The sequence below is a fragment of the Thalassophryne amazonica genome, unplaced genomic scaffold (assembly GCF_902500255.1).
Source record: "Thalassophryne amazonica unplaced genomic scaffold, fThaAma1.1, whole genome shotgun sequence".
In the NCBI taxonomy this organism is placed as follows: domain Eukaryota; kingdom Metazoa; phylum Chordata; class Actinopteri; order Batrachoidiformes; family Batrachoididae; genus Thalassophryne; species Thalassophryne amazonica.
Window position 1 is genome coordinate 63026 of NW_022986243.1, and position 13396 is coordinate 76421.

At 41.3% G+C, this 13396-nt stretch overlaps 1 protein-coding gene and 1 non-coding gene across 4 annotated transcripts in view; both read right to left on the reverse strand.

Annotated features, from left to right (window-relative positions):
- LOC117505767 (signal-transducing adaptor protein 2-like) overlaps nucleotides 1-13396 on the reverse strand; it is a 114754-nt gene that overhangs the window by 48814 nt on the left and 52544 nt on the right. The gene's annotated exons all lie outside the window — the stretch shown is intronic.
- LOC117505769 lies at nucleotides 11743-11826 on the reverse strand. The gene has a single exon (XR_004559252.1). It is a non-coding gene; the product is annotated as a small nucleolar RNA U83B (small nucleolar RNA).

The following is a 13396-nucleotide window of genomic DNA, read 5'->3' on the forward strand; positions in this document are numbered from 1 at the left end:
GTGACTAAAGGCTCGTAACAACTAAATGCTCAAAATGGCCCTATGCTCATACCGATGTCACTGTTTCAGTGGTGGGCACAGATAACCAAAAAATTAACTTTTATAATAGATAATCACATAACTGAAAAGTTAGCTTTGATAAAGATAAATCGATAAACCACCCAAAAATGTATCAGAAGTTAGAGATAACTGATAAATTCCAGTGTCGTCTCTGGTACATTTGCAACTACTAACAAGCTTAATTTGAGTTTTAACACCACGATCGCTTTTGGAAGCATAAAAAGCAACAAAAGACCCAAACAATGAGCCAGTACTTCTATGTTTGAACGTTGCCCCCTGCTGGAAGGTACACAGTTACAGCACTGAAGCACCCTGAGAGCAGCCACAAAGCCAGCTCTTTACCAATCATAACGCTCCGGTCAGGCGGAGGTCTTGAAAAATAAAGGCATCCTGACTTATGGTTTTGTGTCAATACTGATAGAAAAACTCCATTAATGTCAGTTCTGTCATTTGTACAAAGTTAAAATATAACATATATCTTTGAAAGTTGAATAATGCACTAATTCTGAGGTTTTGTAACAAACACAGACAGATCGCAATGGATTCTGGGTAAAAGTGCCTCTGCTAAACACTGTCACGTTAATGTGACGTGTGTTGGTGTTTACAGATAAAATGTGCTTTTGTAAAATATTCCATTTTTTTATTTGTAAAAACAGGCATTTTTACAGAGCCCTGGAAGTATTATCACAAAATGTTTTGCATGTGGAGAGAATGTGCGCTCATTTTATTAGTGCCATGCGCACGTTTTATGATGTTGTAAAACGTGCACTCAATATTGTCTTGACACAAATGTTGGCTTTACACTGTGCGAGTTTTGGCCCTTTTTCAGATGATTTTTCATTCGTGCAAGAATTTTTTGGACCGAGTTTCAGGTTAATCGTGCGTCCTGCATCGTGTAGTGTACATGGAGTAACAAGCTGCGTTTAACATCTCACGACCACCTCCTGATCACCGATCATATGGTCGAATGAAAATCAAGCCTGTTTGATATTATTCTGGTCGGCTGTCGTGAGGTTATCTGCTGCTGAAGAGCTACAAGCGTCCAACCGCTCGCACTGTGCCTGTGCAAACACCGCAGAGCTGTCTTGTAATGTTTTTTTGTTGTTGTTTTTGTTTTGTTTTTAAACTTAATTTGTAAAATAAATAAATAAATAAATAAGCCATTTGCAAAGCCAAAAAGTTGATTTGACAACACTACCATCTACTGGTGCCCAGACACTTAGTACTTAGGGTGAATACTGCCATGAACACTACTGGCCAGTAGATGGCAGTAGAGGCCTTGAAATCTTTCCAAAACAAAATTCCAGATAATCCGTGTCTGCTACATTTAAGATGCATGGAATTTAACAAACGCAAATACAATAACGTTTATAAACCCAGAGAATATATTCATGAGAGTTTTATGCACTAGAGTTTAATGCTGTTTTCCGTGGAGCCTGAACAGAGTGTCTGAAATGCATTTGTCCTGTCGTGAACGTACTGAGATTACCTATAATGCACTGCTGGGCTCAGCATGTGCTCACAAAACCTTAAAAATTAGCACATTACTTTAAAACTAAAACATATATCTGATATTTTCACTTTATAAAACTTCAGATGTGACAGTAATTTTAAATAACTTGTCCAAAATTAGTTTGGTTAAAATCTGAACCATAAGTTAAAAATGTATGCCTCTGGATGACTTGGGTGATATTGCCAGCGTATCAGTATGGTGTTAAAGAAAATGATTTTTTTTTTTTTTTGTGACCAATTCTCTTTTGCCTGTAGAGGGTAGAGTGGTTTTTCCTGAAAGCAGCTCTCCTCTGTTTGCAGAGGGTAGAACTATATATCACGTTTTACAAGCACGTAAAGTGTGTGACTAGGGGAAGTAACATGCAGGATAAAGTCTATCTGAACATGAATCAGGGCTACAGGACACAGCAGTGCCCCACTCAGGCCAGTCCAACCATCTGTCTCTGTTCCTACGACCTGCCTACACACCTCATAAGAGGAAAGGTCTCCCACAACAAAAACCAGACTGTGGCCTGAGGACGCTTCTCCTCAGCTGCAGTATCTTTTACTCAGAGGACCTAGAAGAGCACACTCAATGAAATTCAATTCAATTTATTTTCCTTTATATAGCGCCACATCACAACAGAGTTGCCTCAAAGCACTTCACACAGTAAGGTCTAACCTTACCAACCCCCAGAGCAACAGTGGTAAGGAAAAACTCCCTCTGAGGAAGAAACCTCAAGCAGACCAGACTCAAAGGGGTGATCCTCTGCTTGGGCCATGATACAGACAGAAATTACAGAACAATTCACGGACGAATATACAAGAAATGCTATTGGCGCCCAGGACAGGAGGATCACCAACAGGAATACAACTCCCATCTCTGGATGGAGCTGCACCTTAAACAGAGAGAAAAAAAACAAACAGAAAACTGCAGCAGTACTGGCTTCCATCAAACACCGAGAAATGCATCTATGTGTAGACCAGCCACAAGCCCTGGATGACGAGAGAGGACTTCCCTGCTGAAAGAAACAAACACCCCTTTCAAGTCTAGTGATGGACAACTGTACAGCTCAGCCACAGCTGACCTGGAGAGGGGCATCAAGCAGGCAACAAGGAGAAACTAGAGGAGGATATAACACCTAACCAACTGTAAGGTCAGCAACACATCCTCAGAGGAGATGCAGAAATGGTGGAAGAGCTGAACTGCTTCTTCACACACTCTGAAAAAGAGTCACCTGAGGAGGAGGTACCACACCCCTCAACCCACCCACATTAAAGCGTCCACCCTCGGTTTGTCTCACTCCATCTGCCTCGGCTGTAAAAGTCTTCCTGACTATCTGCTCATAGAAAGTCAATCAATCAATCAATTTTTTTTATATAGCGCCAAATCACAACAAACAGTTGCCCCGAGGCGCTTTATATTGTAAGGCAAGGCCATACAATAATTATGTAAAACCCCAACGGTCAAAACGACCCCCTGTGAGCAAGCACTTGGCTACAGTGGGAAGGAAAAACTCCCTTTTAACAGGAAGAAACCTCCAGCAGAACCAGGCTCAGGGAGGGGCAGTCTTCTGCTGGGACTGGTTGGGGCTGAGGGAGAGAACCAGGAAAAAGACATGCTGTGGAGGGGAGCAGAGATCGATCACTAATGATTAAATGCAGAGTGGTGCATACAGAGCAAAAGAGAAAGAAACAGTGCATCGTGGGAACCCCCCAGCAGTCTACGTCTATAGCAGCATAACTAAGGGATGGTTCAGGGTCACCTGATCCAGCCCTAACTATAAGCTTTAGCAAAAAGGAAAGTTTTAAGCCTAATCTTAAAAGTAGAGAGGGTGTCTGTCTCCCTGATCTGAATTGGGAGCTGGTTCCACAGGAGAGGAGCCTGAAAGCTGAAGGCTCTGCCTCCCATTCTACTCTTACAAACCCTAGGAACTACAAGTAAGCCTGCAGTCTGAGAGCGAAGCGCTCTATTGGGGTGATATGGTACTACGAGGTCCCTAAGATAAGATGGGACCTGATTATTCAAAACCTTATAAGTAAGAAGAAGAATTTTAAATTCTATTCTAGAATTAACAGGAAGCCAATGAAGAGAGGCCAATATGGGTGAGATATGCTCTCTCCTTCTAGTCCCCGTCAGTACTCTAGCTGCAGCATTTTGAATTAACTGAAGGCTTTTTAGAGAACTTTTAGGACAACCTGATAATAATGAATTACAATAGTCCAGCCTAGAGGAAATAAATGCATGAATTAGTTTTTCAGCATCACTCTGAGACAAGACCTTTCTGATTTTAGAGATATTGCGTAAATGCAAAAAAGCAGTCCTACATATTTGTTTAATATGCGCTTTGAATGACATATCCTGATCAAAAATGACTCCAAGATTTCTCACAGTATTACTAGAGGTCAGGGTAATGCCATCCAGAGTAAGGATCTGGTTAGACACCATGTTTCTAAGATTTGTGGGGCCAAGTACAATAACTTCAGTTTTATCTGAGTTTAAAAGCAGGAAATTAGAGGTCATCCATGTCTTTATGTCTGTAAGACAATCCTGCAGTTTAGCTAATTGGTGTGTGTCCTCTGGCTTCATGGATAGATAAAGCTGGGTATCATCTGCGTAACAATGAAAATTTAAGCAGTACCGTCTAATAATACTGCCTAAGGGAAGCATGTATAAAGTGAATAAAATTGGTCCTAGCACAGAACCTTGTGGAACTCCATAATTAACTTTAGTCTGTGAAGAAGATTCCCCATTTACATCAACAAATTGTAATCTATTAGACAAATATGATTCAAACCACTGCAGCGCAGTGCCTTTAATACCTATGGCATGCTCTAATCTCTGTAATAAAATTTTATGGTCAACAGTATCAAAAGCAGCACTGAGGTCTAACAGAACAAGCACAGAGATGAGTCCACTGTCCGAGGCCATAAGAAGATCATTTGTAACCTTCACTAATGCTGTTTCTGTACTATGATGAATTCTAAAACCTGACTGAAACTCTTCAAATAGACCATTCCTCTGCAGATGATCAGTTAGCTGTTTTACAACTACCCTTTCAAGACTTTTGAGAGAAAAGGAAGGTTGGAGATTGGCCTATAATTAGCTAAGATAGCTGGGTCAAGTGATGGCTTTTTAAGTAATGGTTTAATTACTGCCACCTTAAAAGCCTGTGGTACATAGCCAACTAACAAAGATAGATTGATCATATTTAAGATCGAAGCATTAAATAATGGTAGGGCTTCCTTGAGCAGCCTGGTAGGAATGGGGTCTAATAAACATGTTGATGGTTTGGATGAAGTAACTAATGAAAATAACTCGGACAGAACAATCAGAGAGAAATAGTCTAACCAAATACCGGCATCACTGAAAGCAGCCAAAGATAACGATACGTCTTTGGGATGGTTATGAGTAATTTTTTCTCTAATAGTTAAAATTTTGTTAGCAAAGAAAGTCATGAAGTCATTACTAGTTAAAGTTAATGGAATACTCAGCTCAATAGAGCTCTGACTCTTTGTCAGCCTGGCTACAGTGCTGAAAAGAAACCTGGGGTTGTTCTTATTTTCTTCAATTAGTGATGAGTAGAAAGATGTCCTAGCTTTATGGAGGGCTTTTTTATAGAGCAACAGACTCTTTTTCCAGGCTAAGTGAAGATCTTCTAAATTAGTGAGACGCCATTTCCTCTCCAACTTACGGGTTATCTGCTTTAAGCTACGAGTTTGTGAGTTATACCACGGAGTCAGACACTTCTGATTTAAAGCTCTCTTTTTCAGAGAAGCTACAGCATCCAAAGTTGTCTTCAATGAGGATGTAAAACTATTGACGAGATACTCTATCTCCCTTACAGAGTTTAGGTAGCTACTCTGCACTGTGTTGGTATATGGCATTAGAGAACATAAAGAAGGAATCATATCCTTAAACCTAGTTACAGCGCTTTCTGAAAGACTTCTAGTGTAATGAAACTTATTCCCCACTGCTGGGTAGTCCATCAGAGTAAATGTAAATGTTATTAAGAAATGATCAGACAGAAGGGAGTTTTCAGGGAATACTGTTAAGTCTTCTATTTCCATACCATAAGTCAGAACAAGATCTAAGATATGATTAAAGTGGTGGGTGGACTCATTTACTTTTTGAGCAAAGCCAATAGAGTCTAATAATAGATTAAATGCAGTGTTGAGGCTGTCATTCTCAGCATCTGTGTGGATGTTAAAATCGCCCACTATAATTATCTTATCTGAGCTAAGCACTAAGTCAGACAAAAGGTCTGAAAATTCACAGAGAAACTCACAGTAACGACCAGGTGGACGATAGATAATAACAAATAAAACTGGTTTTTGGGACTTCCAATTTGGATGGACAAGACTAAGAGACAAGCTTTCAAATGAATTAAAGCTCTGTCTGGGTTTTTGATTAATTAATAAGCTGGAATGGAAGATTGCTGCTAATCCTCCGCCCCGGCCCGTGCTACGAGCATTCTGACAGTTAGTGTGACTCGGGGGTGTTGACTCATTTAAACTAACATATTCATCCTGCTGTAACCAGGTTTCTGTAAGGCAGAATAAATCAATATGTTGATCAATTATTATATCATTTACTAACAGGGACTTAGAAGAGAGAGACCTAATGTTTAACAGACCACATTTAACTGTTTTAGTCTGTGGTGCAGTTGAAGGTGCTATATTATTTTTTCTTTTTGAATTTTTATGCTTAAATAGATTTTTGCTGGTTATTGGTGGTCTGGGAGCAGACACCGTCTCTACGGGGATGGGGTAATGAGGGGATGGCAGGGGGAGAGAAGCTGCAGAGAGGTGTGTAAGACTACAACTCTGCTTCCTGGTCCCAACCCTGGATAGTCACGGTTTGGAGGATTTAAGAAAATTGGCCAGATTTCTAGAAATGAGAGCTGCTCCATCCAAAGTGGGATGGATGCCGTCTCTCCTAACAAGACCAGGTTTTCCCCAGAAGCTTTGCCAATTATCTATGAAGCCCACCTCATTTTTTGGACACCACTCAGACAGCCAGCAATTCAAGGAGAACATGCGGCTAAACATGTCACTCCCGGTCCGATTGGGGAGGGGCCCAGAGAAAACTACAGAGTCCGACATTGTTTTTGCAAAGTTACACACCGATTTAATGTTAATTTTAGTGACCTCCGATTGGCGTAACCGGGTGTCATTACTGCCGACGTGAATTACAATCTTACCAAATTTACGCTTAGCCTTAGCCAGCAGTTTCAAATTTCCTTCAATGTCGCCTGCTCTGGCCCCCGGAAGACAATTGACTATGGTTGCTGGTGTCGCTAACTTCACATTTCTCAAAACAGAGTCGCCAATAACCAGAGTTTGATCCTCGGCGGGTGTGTCGTCGAGTGGGGAAAAACGGTTAGAGATGTGAACGGGTTGGCGGTGTACACGGGGCTTCTGTTTAGGGCTATGCTTCCTCCTCACAGTCACCCAGTCGGCCTGCTTTCCCGGCTGTTCGGGATCTGCCAGGGGGGAACTAACGGCGGCTAAGCTACCTTGGTCCGCACCGACTACAGGGGCCTGGCTAGCTGTAGAATTTTCCACGGTGCGGAGCCGAGTCTCCAATTCGCCCAGCCTGGCCTCCAAAGCTACGAATAAGCTACACTTATTACAAGTACCATTACTGCTAAAGGAGGCCGAGGAATAACTAAACATTTCACACCCAGAGCAGAAAAGTGCGGGAGAGACAGGAGAAGCCGCCATGCTAAAGCGGCTAAGAGCTAGTAGCTACGCTAAGCTAGCGGATTCCTAAAAACACCCAAAGTGAATAATGTGTAAATAATTTAGAGGTGATTCAGCAGAAGGAGTGCTTTAGTTAAGGCACGTAAAGATTACACTGGGAAACAAATCGTAATCTAGATAACTAGATCAATCTAACTGCGCAGATTAAACAGCTAACAGATACAGAAAAACACCGCTGTGCTCCAGAACAGGAAGTGATACAATACCGCAGTGAGAGCCAACCACCAGTAGAGGCAGGTAAGAATGGGTGCTCACATCTCCTTCACACTGAGTCCCTGCAAGGATGTGTGCTCAGCCCCCTCCTCTACACCCTCCACACCCTTGACTGCACCCCCAACCACCCAAACAATAATGGTATGAAATACGAGGTCTGTTAGAAAAGTATCAGACCTTTTTATTTTTTCAAAAACCTGATGGATTTGAATCAGGTGTGCTTGCATCAGCCAACCTTGAACCTTCGTGCGCATGCGTGAACTTTTCCACACTGTCGATTGCGTCATTTCCTGGTAAGCAGCCTTTGTGTGGGATGTGTGCTGTGCGCTCGGGGGATTTTCATTTCAAGGAAAATGACGGAACGACTGGAGCAGCGCCGCATCAAATTTGGCCAGAAACTGGGTGACTGCCAGGTGGAAACCATTCGGATGATTCAGACGGCTTTCGGTGACTTTTCAGTCGTGTGGTGTCCAAAAAATGAGGTGGGCTTCATAGATAATTGGCAAAGCTTCTGGGGGAAACCTGGTCTTGTTAGGAGAGACGGCATCCATCCCACTTTGGATGGAGCAGCTCTCATTTCTAGAAATCTGGCCAATTTTCTTAAATCCTCCAAACCGTGACTATCCAGGGTTGGGACCAGGAAGCAGAGTTGTAGTCTTACACACCTCTCTGCAGCTTCTCTCCCCCTGCCATCCCCTCATTACCCCATCCCCGTAGAGACGGTGCCTGCTCCCAGACCACCAATAACCAGCAAAAATCTATTTAAGCATAAAAATTCAAAAAGAAAAAATAATATAGCACCTTCAACTGCACCACAGACTAAAACAGTTAAATGTGGTCTATTAAACATTAGGTCTCTCACTTCTAAGTCCCTGTTAGTAAATGATATAATAATTGATAAACATATTGATTTATTCTGCCTTACAGAAACCTGGTTACAGCAGGAAGAATATGTTAGTTTAAATGAGTCAACACCCCCAAGTCACACTAACTGCCAGAACGCTCGTAGCACGGGCCGAGGTGGAGGATTAGCAGCAATCTTCCACTCCAGCTTATTAATTAATCAAAAATCCATACGGAGCTTTAATTCATTTGAAAGCTTGACTCTTAATCTTGTCCATCCAAATTGGAAGTCCCAAAAACCAGTTTTATTAGTTATTATCTATCATCCACCTGGTCGTTACTGTGAATTTTCGGACCTTTTGTCTGACTTAGTGCTTAGCTCAGATAAGATAATTATACTGAGCGATTTTAACATCCACACAGATGCTGAGAATGACAGCCTCAACACTGCATTTAATCTATTATTAGACTTGACTGGCTTTGCTCAAAATGTAAATGAGTCCACCCACCACTTTAATCATACTTTAGATCTTGTTCTGACTTATGGTATGGAAATTGAAGACTTAACAGTATTCCCTGAAAACCCCCTTCTGTCTGATCATTTCTTAATAACATTTACATTTACTCTGATGGACTACCCAGCAGTGGAGAATAAGTTTCATTACAGGAGAAGTCTTTCAGAAAGCGCTGTAACTAGGTTTAAGGATATGATTCCTTCTTTGTGTTCTCCTATGCCATATACCAACACAGTGCAGAGTAGCTACCTAAACTCTGTAAGTGAGATAGATTATCTCGTCAATAGATTTACATCCTCATTGAACACAACTTTGGATGCTGTAGCTCCTCTGAAAAAGAGAGCTTTAAATCAGAAGTGCCTGACTCCGTGGTATAACTCACAAACTCGCAGCTTAAAGCAGATAACCCGTAAGTTGGAGAGGAAATGGCGTCTCACTAATTTAGAAGATCTTCACTTAGCCTGGAAAAAGAGTCTGTTGCTCTATAAAAAAGCCCTCCATAAAGCTAGGACATCTTACTACTCATCACTAATTGAAGAAATTAAGAACCCCAGGTTTCTTTTCAGCACTGTAGCCAGGCTGACAAAGAGTCAGAGCTCTATTGAGCCGAGTATTCCTTTAACTTTAACTAGTAATGACTTCATGACTTTCTTTGCTAATAAAATTTTAACTATTAGAGAAAAAATTACTCATAACCATCCCAAAGACATATCGTTCTCTTTGGCTGCTTTCAGTGATGCCGGTATTTGTTTAGACTCTTTCTCTATGATTGTTCTGTCTGAGTTATTTTCATTAGTTACTTCCTCCAAACCATCATGTCTATTAGACCCCATTCCTACCAGGTTGCTCAAGGAAGCCCTACCATTAATTAATGTTTCGATCTTAAATATGATCAATCTATCTTTATTAGTTGGCTATGTACCACAGGCTTTTAAGGTGGCAGTAATTAAACCATTACTTAAAAAGCCATCACTTGACCCAGCTATCTTAGCTAATTATAGGACAATCTCCAACCTTCCTTTTCTCTCAGAAATTCTTGAAAGGGTAGTTGTAAAACAGCTAACTGATCATCTGCAGAGGAATGGTCTATTTGAACAGTTTCAGTCAGGTTTTAGAATCCATCATAGTACAGAAACAGCATTATGGCCTCAGACAGTGGACTCATCTCTGTGCTTGTTCTGTTAGACCTCAGTGCTGCTTTTGATACTGTTGACCATAAAATTTTATTACAGAGATTAGAGCATGCCATAGGTATTAAAGGCACTGCGCTGCGGTGCTTTGAATCATATTTGTCTAATAGATTACAATTTGTTCATGTAAATGGGGAATCTTCTTCACAGACTAAAGTTAATTATGGAGTTCCACAAGGTTCTGTGCTAGGACCAATTTTATTCACTTTATACATGCTTCCCTTAGGTAGTATTATTAGAAAGCATTGCTTAAATTTTCATTTTACGCAGATGATACCCAGCTTTATCTATCCATGAAGCCAGAGGACACACACCAATTAGCTAAACTGCAGGATTGTCTTACAGACATAAAGACATGGATGACCTCTAATCTCCTGCTTTTAAATTCAGATAAAACTGAAGTTATTGTACTTGGCCCCACAAATCTTAGAAACATGGTGTCTAACCAGATCCTTACTCTGGATGGCATTACCCTGACCTCTAGTAATACTGTGAGAAATCTTGGAGTCATTTTTGATCAGGATATGTCATTCAATGCGCATATTAAACAAATATGTAGGACTGCTTTTTTGCATTTGCACAATATCTCTAAAATTAGAAAGGTCTTGTCTCAGAGTGATGCTGAAAAACTAATTCATGCATTTATTTCCTCTAGGCTGGACTACTGTAATTCATTATTATCAGGTTGTCCTAAAAGTTCCCTGAAAAGCCTTCAGTTAATTCAAAATGCTGCAGCTAGAGTACTGACAGGGACTAGAAGGAGCGAGCATATCTCACCCATATTGGCCTCTCTTCATTGGCTTCCTGTTAATTCTAGAATAGAATTTAAAATTGTTCTTCTTACTTATAAGGTTTTGAATAATCAGGTCCCATCTTATCTTAGGGACCTCATAGTACCATATCACCCCAATAGAGCGCTTCGCTCTCAGACTGCAGGCTTACTTGTAGTTCTTAGGGTTTGTAAGAGTAGAATGGGAGGCAGAGCCTTCAGCTTTCAGGCTCCTCTCCTGTGGAACCAGCTCCCAATTCGGATCAGGGAGACAGACACCCTCTCTACTTTTAAGATTAGGATTAAAACTTTCCTTTTTGCTAAAGCTTATACAACCCCTGGCAAAAATTATGGAATCACCGGCCTCGGAGGATGTTCATTCAGTTGTTTAATTTTGTAGAAAAAAAGCAGATCACAGACATGACACAAAACTAAAGTCATTTCAAATGGCAACTTTCTGGCTTTAAGAAACACTATAAGAAATCAAGAAAAAAAGATTGTGGCAGTCAGTAACGGTTACTTTTTTAGACCAAGCAGAGGAAAAAAATATGGAATCACTCAATTCTGAGGAAAAAATTATGGAATCACCCTGTAAATGTTCATCCCCCAAATTAACACCTGCATCAAATCAGATCTGCTCATTGACATTGACCCTATGTGTCTTTTTGCAAGGAATGTTTTTGCAGTTTTTGCTCTATGGCAAGATGCATTATCATCTTGAAAAATGATTTCATCTTCCCCAAACATCCTTTCAATTGTCCAAAATATCAACACAAACTTGTGCATTTATTGATGATGTAATGACAGCCATCTCCCCAGTGCCTTTACCTGACATGCAGCCCCATATCATCAATGACTGTGGAAATTTACATGTTCTCTTCAGGCAGTCATCTTTATAAATCTCATTGGAAAGGCACCAAAGAAAAGTTCCAGCATCATCACCTTGCCCAATGCAGATTCCAGATTCATCACTGAATATGACTTTCATCCAGTCATCCACAGTCCACAATTGCTTTTCCTTAGCCCATTGTAACTGTTGTGTGGCTGGGGTGCCTGGCTGGCTTTTGTCTGTTTTCTGTCTTTCCTTCCAGGTGGCATGCGTTCAGGACTGAGTGGCTGATGTGTGGCTGAGTTATCAGGACCTCACCCTGATCACCTGAGGCTTGTCATGTGCAGCTCGTCAGGGCTCACAGCTGTGGTGCATCTGTATGGATTGGGGCATGGTTGCATTTAAGTCTGGAGTACACAGTGTGTATTTGCCAGAGACTCGACCTTGTGACCAGACGGGTGAGATCGACGTTTGGAGAACCATCTCATCATTATGGATGCAGAGACCGTACCAGGTTTGATGCCATGGTCTGTGAAAGAGGAGGGGGTGAGGTCTCACGCTCGTCAGCACACTTCCTGAGGTACTTTAGGTTTTGTGACTAACATGAGTACAGTCAGTAGATGTGGTGTCCCTCACACCTTATTATATTGAGCTGTTATGTTAGTCGTTTAATCAGCTTCCACTGCAGTGGAGAATTGAACTGGGTGTTCCATGCCTGCAGGGTGGGAAGCTGATTGGTGATTAAGCCAGGAAGTGTTTGCTGATTATGTACACCTTTGAGTGGTTTCTCTGTGTGTGGAGTGGTGGACTCACATTATGGTTTCTTCTTTCACAGACTCGGTTGGTCGTGGCCACCTGGGGGGTGTCGGCGGGGTCCTTGGGTCCAAACTGTTCTGACTCCGGACCGTTTGTGCTGCTGGGAGCGCGCCGTTTTTCCACCTCGCCAGACCGCGCACTTATTGGTTATTAATTGAGCACTCACTGTTATGTCATTAAATTCTGTTATCCTTTGAACCGTGCTCTGTTTCCTTTATGCTGGGTCCTGTCAAACGCTGGTCGGTGCTCCGACTGCGTCCGAGACATAACAGTAAACTTGTTTTTTTCTGTTTAGGTGTTAATGATGGCTTTCGTTTAGCTTTTCTGTATGTAAATCCCATTTCCTTTAGGCAGTTTCTTACAGTTCGGTCACAGACGTTGACTCCAGTTTCCTCCCATTCGTTCCTCATCTGTTTTGTTGTGCATTTTCATATTTTGAAACATATTGCTTTAAGTTTTCTGTCTTGATGCTTTGATGTCTTCCTTGGTCTACCAGTATGTTTGCCTTTAACAACCTTCCCATGTTGTTTGTATTTGGTCCAGAGTTTAGACACAGCTGACTGTGAACAACCAACATCTTTTGCAACATTGCGTGATGATTTACTCTCTTTTAAGAGTTTGATAATCCTCTCCTTTGTTTCAATTGACATCTCTCGTGTTGGAGCCATGATTCATGTCAGTCCACTTGGTGCAACAGCTCTCCAAGGTGTGTTCACTGCTTTTTAGATGCAGACTAACAAGCAGATCTGATTTGATGCAGGTGTTAGTTTTGGGGATGAAAATTTACAGGGTGATTCCATAATTTTTTCCTCAGAATTGAGTGATTCCATATTTTTTTTTCCCTCTGCTTGGTCTAAAAAAGTAACCGTTACTGACTGCACCAATCTTTTTTTCTTGATTTCTT